Below are 7,851 nucleotides of genomic sequence, written 5' to 3' on the forward strand. Positions count from 1 at the left end.
ATTAGTTCCCTGAACATGTGTTAGTCTGAAGTCTCCTGGCAAACACAGGTCTCTCATGCAAACTCAGTGACTCTTTTCACCAGTGGTGTACTTTGTGTCTGCACTTCTAGATGCTGTTTAATCCTACTGGAGGATATATTTTTATACATAAGGAATACCTAGGCACTGTCTCCTACTTAAGAAGAGGTGAAACAGTTAATTATTTTCTATTGTTTGTATCATATCAACGATAGGAATTTCTTTTTTTTTTTGTCTAAAAGCCAGGGATGGAGAGGGCTTTGCCGTTTACAGGCTCCAGCCCATGAAGGTTGAGTGTGGGTTACCTCATTCGAAAGCTTGTTCCCTTCACAAAGCTGCAGACTCAGTAAGTGACAGAAAGTAAGCACATCTCTGAAAGATGTGTGGCCTATTTCTCTTCTCTCAAAATAAAATGAAGGAGACCTGCACAAGCTCATTTTCCTGAAGTTTGGCATCTGATGGAATCCTCTGAGTCTGAAAGGAGAGGGGCTTGTCAAGGCTCAGCTATTACGAGCATTGAGAGCTTTTTTGAACTACTCTGAGCTTTCAGATTTGTTCGTCATCAAAGAGCTCCACGTCCCTCCTAGCCACTTCTCACAGCAAAAGCTGCAAAAAGAAAGGGAGAATTACTGGAGACAGGTCTGGGATATTCTGATACCTGCGAGAGGAGCTGATGCTATTTTGCTGCTTCTCTGCATCATCATTTCACCTAATATTGTTCCCTTCTGGGTGTCCACATGTAAGGCACAAAGAGGAACAACTCCTTTCTATAATCTAAATTACTAATTCATCACCAGCTGTTTCCTACACACATTTTTCTCTGAGGTGGTGGGAGAGAGGGCACAGACATGCCCTTGATGGTGTAATGCTCTCAGGTGAGACATTAGCAGGTGAATCTACATCAGAATTTTAACCCAAACCAGGAACGTAGGTTTGAAGTGATGGTCCTGGTGGTCCCCACTCACTGCAGTGTAGGTTGTGTCACAGCAAAGCCACCAGGTGTGTGAAGGGGATTCCCTGAAGGAGATTAAACCAGATGTGTCTCAGCTGCACACCTAACATGCCCCAGTGTGGACCTGGGGATCAGACTAGCAGTTATCACCCTTAAATTTTGTTGTGTCAATGGCAGGTCCCCAGCATCAGTGGTTTTGTTCTACAAAATCTGTGTTTATTGAGTTTGTTACTTATTAAAGCAGACATAGTCTGTCCAGTTCACATACTGATCATTATGGCAGCTTGTGATCTGTGGTCAGAAAGGTGTCATCCTGCTGGATGGTTTGGCAGGGAGGATCAGAGTATGTCCCTCATTCACAACACAGACCACGATGTACTTTGAAGCATCCCGTGACTGCAAGAATTGGAAATGTTCTGAATTTCTCCTAATTTTTCCTCTGCTGCATTAAAAGTATCACAATTGGTCTTTTCCTGGCATGAAAAATGGCCCTTTGATTGAAGTCTATGTTGCAGTCAATGGGCACTGGATTCAGTGATCCTGCAGATTCCATCCAGCCCTGATCTCCTCTGCTGCCACCTGTACAAATGCCAGAGAAGAATAGATGAAAACACCCTTGGAGTCAGGACTGTAGATCAAGAACTAATGTTGATGCAGGGTGCTGGACTTGCTTTTTCACAAACTTCTTAGTATGGTGGTCTTCAGCTACCTTAGAAAGCAGAGACTGCTGACATAAACACTGTTTTGCTGACATTGTAAGGAAGCTGATCTTGAGACACAATCTATGTCCATCTCCCAAGCGCTCAGGGCATTAACAATTTTGTAGCTGAGCAATTTCCATGAATTTTGTCCAAGTCTTTAAAAAATGTCACTCTGACTCAGTGTTGCTGGTTTGCTATGAGAGGGAAAATGCCTGTCTTCAGCCTCGCTATTTTCAGCAGCCCCATACTTCTGGAATTTATCTCTCCTGACAAAATGATGCCCAAAGCCAGTAGCATTTCCAGTGTTATGAAGTGGCTTTCCCTCCACACTTTTTGAAAGTGGAAAAGATTCTGTCTCTATCAACTGCAATTACTTCATTTCTCTCTTCCTTAACAGAAGCCTTGTTTCCCCATCAAAGCACAATTGTATTTTATGCAACAGGACAAAACATATCAATGAATCTGAAGTAACAATATAATGCAGCTAGAAATTTGCTAAGATCTTTTGTAGTTACCTAACTTTGGAGAATGATAGAAATTACAGTTCATTACAGATGTCCCTCAAACCACTTTCAGCTATGAAGGTGCCAGTCAGCTATGGGATGTCCCTGTGAGCCCCTTGCAGTACCCAGACATACTCTGAGCATCCCTGGAGGTGCCCAGCTGCCTCAGGAGCTACCCATCCCACCTAGTTTGTCCCCAAGTGCAGCCCTGCTCAGACTCTCTTGACTCTGGCTCTGACACTACTTATATTGTGATATATCCATCCTGGCAGGCTCAATTTCTCTTTACAAATCACTCTTGCAGGTTGGGAAATTGAGAAGGGGCCATTTAGAACAACCTTCTGGTGACTGGCAACCCAAGGATAATTTTACATCTTCCAGTTTCTCCCACTGCTTTTGCAGTATGCATGTGTGGGTCTAGCCCTAAGATGCAGAGCTGTGGTGACTTCTTTGCAAAACTCTTTGTTTTCATCTAATAGTTGCATGTTGCCTGTTATGCAGTGGGTTATTCTCCAGTCTGACCACAAATGAGCTCCTCTCATCTAGAGCAGACCATCCTGTCCACTTGCATGATGAACAGGTCTCTTAAATGCAGTGCAATGGCAGAACATTGTCCTCTTCTTTCTATTTGCCTCTATTTCTATTAGTGCAAACCCACTCTTATTTCCTTAGTATTTCTCTAGGAAATATTCCTTTGAAAACTGCCATCTAGTTTCCTTGTACTCTCCACAGACCTGTGAATATTATAAACTTTCCAAATTCTACTACTTCATTATTTAGCTGGGTATTAACACAGAAAATACAGAAAACAAGACCAGACTAGGCCCTGGGAGGTGATCCAGTCCATCAGTCTGCCTGAGGCAGGATGACCTGTACTTATGTCATTCCTGGCCTATATTTATCTAACCTGTTCTTAAAGGAAACTTTTAGCCTTCCTGGGAGCTTAGGAATCTCCCATATGGGAGATTGCCAGCAGGGATATAACCCTGCCTATATACAGCTCTGTGGTATGTTGACAAATGCATTCATTTCCCCTTCCTGAGAGCAACCAGACCCTGAAACGCAGGTGAACGTAAGACACCTATGACATCACCATGCTTTTGCCTGTTTTGTTTGGGCTGTGGAAAGAGCTAGGTTGAAAGCTGTGTTCTTCTCCATCTGGACTGTGCTCTGCTCTTTTCCTCCCTGTTAGATGTTCCTCTCCTTTTGTCTGCCATTTAAAAATGGTGGTAAATTTAGCTTTGAGGAGTCAAATAATCACAGAACCAAAGAATATGCTGAGTTGGAAGGGACCCACAAGGATCATCAAGTCCAACTCCTGGCCCTGCACAGGACCATCCCCAAGAGTGACACCATGTGCCTGAGAGTATTGTCCAAAAACATTTTGAACTCTGGCAGGCTTGGTGCTGTGACCACTTCCTTAAGGAGCCTTTTTCAGTTTCCAACTACACTCTGGGTGAAGAATTTCTTTCTAATCTCTAACCTAAAGCTCCCCTGACACAACTTCAGGCCATTCCCTTGGGTCCTGTCACTGGTCACCACAGAGAAGAGATCAGTGCTTGCCCCTCATCTTCCCCTCACAAGGAAGTTGTAGACTGCAGGGTGGTCTCTTCTCAGTCTCCTCCAGGTTGAACAGACCAAGTGACCTCAGCCATTCCTCATACTGCTTCCCCTCAAGGCCCTTCACCATCTTCGTTGACCTCATTTGGACACTCTCTAATAATCTTATATTGTCATGCCCAAAACAGCCACAATATTCAAGGTGAGGCTGCACCAGTGCAGAGCAGAGCAGGACAATCCCCTCCCTCAACTGGCTGGCGATGCTTTGCCTGATGCCCCCCAGGACAGGGTTGGCCCTCCTGGCGGCCAGGGCACTGCTGACTCATATTCAACTTGCCATCGACCAGGACCCCCAGGTCTCTTTCCATGGCACTGCTTTCCAGCATCTCATCCCCCAGTCTGTCTGTATATCCGGGGTTGCCCCATCCCAGGTGCAGAATCTGGCACTTTCCGTTGTTGGACTTCATATGATTGGTGATTGCCCAGTCCTCTAATTTGTCCAAGTCTCTCTGCAGGGCCTTCCTGCCCTTGAGGGAGTCAACAGCTCCTCCCAGTTTTATGTCATCTACAAACTTGCTTAGTATCCCTTCTATTCCTGCATCCAAGTCCTTTATGAAGATGTTGAAGAGCACAGAACCCAAGATGGAGCCCTGTGTTACCCCACTAGTGACTGGTCACCAGTCTGATGTTACTCCATTCACTATTACCCTCTGTGCTCAACCTGTGAGCCAATTGCTCACCCACCACATGATGTGTTTATCCAGCTGTGTGATGGACATTTTGATGGCAGCGTCATCAATAACAGTCCATGCTGTTATTCAACACTTCTCCACAGCTAAGGGTTCATGTTCGGGTGCCTGCTATGGGAAAAATGCCTCGCTGGTTTTACCCAGTCAGCATTTCAGACGTACACTGATAGCTATGTGAGCATAAACAAGACTGGAATAACTGCACGCTTGAAATCCTTTTCATCTGTGCTTCTAAAGGTTTCTGCCAGCAGCTCCTGAGATCTCTTTTAGCTACTGTAGTTCATAGAATCACAGAACTGCAAAATTGTTTGGGTTGAAAGGGACCTTAAAGACCACCTAGTTCCAACACCCATGCCAGGGGCAAGGATACCTTCCACTAGATCAGGTTGCTCAAAGCTCCATTCAAGCCCCTTTGCATGTTCTCTCACATGCCTGGAGATCATCAACATCTTAATAAACACATATCTGAGCACTGCATCTTGAAGTCCCAGTCTTTGACGGAAAACTCAGTCTCCTGTCTCTTACAGAGAGCAGAGGGGACACCTTTGTATTTCAAGCTCTGCATTTTGGCATATTATTAACATTTCTTAGCATATTGAAGTAAAAGTAAAAGCAGGAAGCAGTAAAGCTTTATCTCTTTTCCCAGTTCATTTTGTCAGAAATATTTATAGTAGTTTGGCCCATAGTATTAATATTACAGGGCTTGGCTGATCTGCATAAACAGGCAGCATGAAGTCATTAAATCAGTCTTGGTCCCACTGTCATGGACATCACATTACATTGCCTTTCCACCTTTTTGTTGTGTGACTTCTTAAAAAAAGTATGTGATAGTATTGCTCCTAAATAGCAACCTGACTTTTACACTATACACTAAAGTGTATAATTTTTTGTTAGTATTTATTAATTGCTATTACTTACATGGCTATTGCAAACTAGTGTTTTGTTATAAAAACAGCTAGTATGACCTGCATTAACCCAGCATAGGTGAGTTCCCAGACAAATTTTTTTGACAAAACAGTTTATGATATGTTTTGCCTGGAGAAAAAAAATTAAAGTTATTTGCACCAGTATTTCTTCTGTGTGCAGATTTTTACAATGCACAGTAGCACTGTCATCATGCAAATGTGGTCTGGAAAGGCAACATTGTAGAGTCTGTAGTTTTATTGATTATGTTCAGTTTTAAATTATGGGGTGAAAAACCTAATGTGCAATACCCTGGACTATATAATTTATGCTCTGCAAATGAGGTATAAATGCTGCTCTGCTGGGCCCCATTAATGATTTTTGCACAAGGGTGAATTATTACAGAAGGGGCAAGACAGTATGAACTGCCCTTCCTGTTATAGGCTATTATAATTTGGTTTCTCAGTTGTGAAATAAAGAGAGGAAAATTAACAGAGCAGAAATAATTTTTTTCTGTGTGTGTGTGAATAGAAACTGGGTACATAGGGAACATTTCTGCAAATGAAAGAAAATGTGCTTTGGTTATATTCAAGACCTTTTTATGTTTCTTTCCCATAAGTGATCTAGCAAATAAGTGCTTTGATTGTAATGTTCATGAGGAAGGTAAATCCCAGAGAAGTGTATGAAGAGTGCATGCTGATTTGCAAAGGGGTAGTCATACAGAAAACCCTGTATGAATGATCACTCTTCTCTATCCAGAATACATTGATGCCTCCATGTAAATGTCACCCATAAGAAAATCACCCTGAATGCTGGGCACTGATATTTGATTAATTACTGTTTTACAGGCAATGCATTTTTTACATAATTTCTCCACTAAATATTTCTGATTAAAAAGAAACAGGATTTTTAAGGTTTTGCTATGAGTGCCTTTGGGAGCATAACGCACTGACAAAGAAAACTGAAAAACCTTCAAATGCATCCCAGATTGTGGATGGAAAAAAATTGTAATATTTCAACTTGGGGAATCATGTGAAGCTTAACAATGATATCTAAATGGGTATCAAAACTAATTTAAAGTTATAAAAATGCACATAGGACACACAAACAGCAGTGGAAGATTTTGTTGTCTGTTTTGCTGAATCCTACAAATCTCAAGATCTGCAGTTGTGTTTCCTGTAGAAGCAAAAGCTAAAGATATCTGAAAATAAAGATCTGAAATAGCTCCTAATATGTTTTCTCTATACAGAGACAGATGTGCACCCCTCCTATTTACTGAGGCCAGAGGTGATCTGGAGCTGCCACAACAAAGTACCTCCTCCTCTGGCAGCTCTCCGTGAGGTGAGAAGTGGAGGCTGCACCAAAACATAACTTCAAGATTGTCTTTGGCTCCTTGTCCTCTGCAAAATGTGTAGGCAGCATCTCACTACCACTGAGGGTGAATTCCTATTCAGGGTTTAAGTGCATATTGGGGGGTAGCTATTAATCCACAGGGAATTGCATTGCACTGGTCTCTACTAGGGAAAAACCCCTCCTTCTTTCATTGAGAGACACTGTGCCATTTCACCATGTGATTAATTTCCTCTGCTATTTTGACAGAGTGTGTAGACTTTTATAACTTCATTTATAAAAGCAGGAAGTGACCACAATTTGCAGTTGACCTCAGGGAGGAACCATTAAGTGTTCAGAATTTCTAAAAAAAACCCCAAAACCAATGCAGGTAATTAGAGCACAATATGAGGATGGCTTGTGTCTTTGCCACCAAATTCTGACTGCAAAGGGAGGTGTCAAGCTGGGTTATCATATTAGGCTGAGTATACATTAATTCTGAGTAGACTGCTTTGCTTAAAAGAGCCAATCAGCCTGTTAAATTTTGTATGCATCCAGAGAAGCTGATAATTAGTAAATTATAAGTAAAGAAGTAATTTTGTACCTAGACTACATTTGGAAAAAGTGTTTCTTCAGAAAACTTGGCAAACTATAAAAGAGGATTCTTTTCTTTCTTTCTTTCTTTCCTCTCCTCCTAGTTCCACCTGGTGTTTCTGTGTGGTATTGTTTTCCTTAGCTACCTTCAATGTTAAATAATTCATAAGTTATATCTCTGGTGCTAGATACTTACAGGCCTCCCCTCAAACCAATTTTCTCTCAATATTTCAGACCGATTTTTTCAATCCATGCTGCTAGAAAATATGAGTTAGTCTGTAGAAGTGCCTAACACAGGAGCATGTTGAGTAAGATCGGCATGAAGAGGATTGGGGCACAAGGTTCCCTAGGAAAGTGAACCCTGGTGTGAACTGGAAACATTGCAGCATTTCTTGAGCCAGGTATTTCCAAGATGATGGAAGACAGAATACCATTTTTTTTTTAATCTCACATAGTGCAAAAAATAACCTGATAGCACTTCTTTATATACTGAATTTTGTCTTTTCCACCTTTTCAATGTCTCCGTATTGAAAATGCAGTGT

The 7,851-nt window shown here is 41.9% G+C and overlaps 1 long non-coding RNA gene across 1 annotated transcript; it reads right to left on the minus strand.

Annotated features, from left to right (window-relative positions):
• Positions 1–1,164: 1,164 nt before the first annotated feature.
• Positions 1,165–3,226, minus strand: LOC135407081 (uncharacterized). Its single transcript, XR_010426689.1, has 2 exons — positions 3,082–3,226; positions 1,165–1,549 (listed from the first exon to the last, which is right to left on the minus strand). It is a non-coding gene; the product is annotated as an uncharacterized LOC135407081 (long non-coding RNA).
• Positions 3,227–7,851: the final 4,625 nt, after the last annotated feature.

The sequence above is a fragment of the Pseudopipra pipra genome, chromosome 2, assembly GCF_036250125.1.
Source record: "Pseudopipra pipra isolate bDixPip1 chromosome 2, bDixPip1.hap1, whole genome shotgun sequence".
Classification (NCBI taxonomy): domain Eukaryota; kingdom Metazoa; phylum Chordata; class Aves; order Passeriformes; family Pipridae; genus Pseudopipra; species Pseudopipra pipra.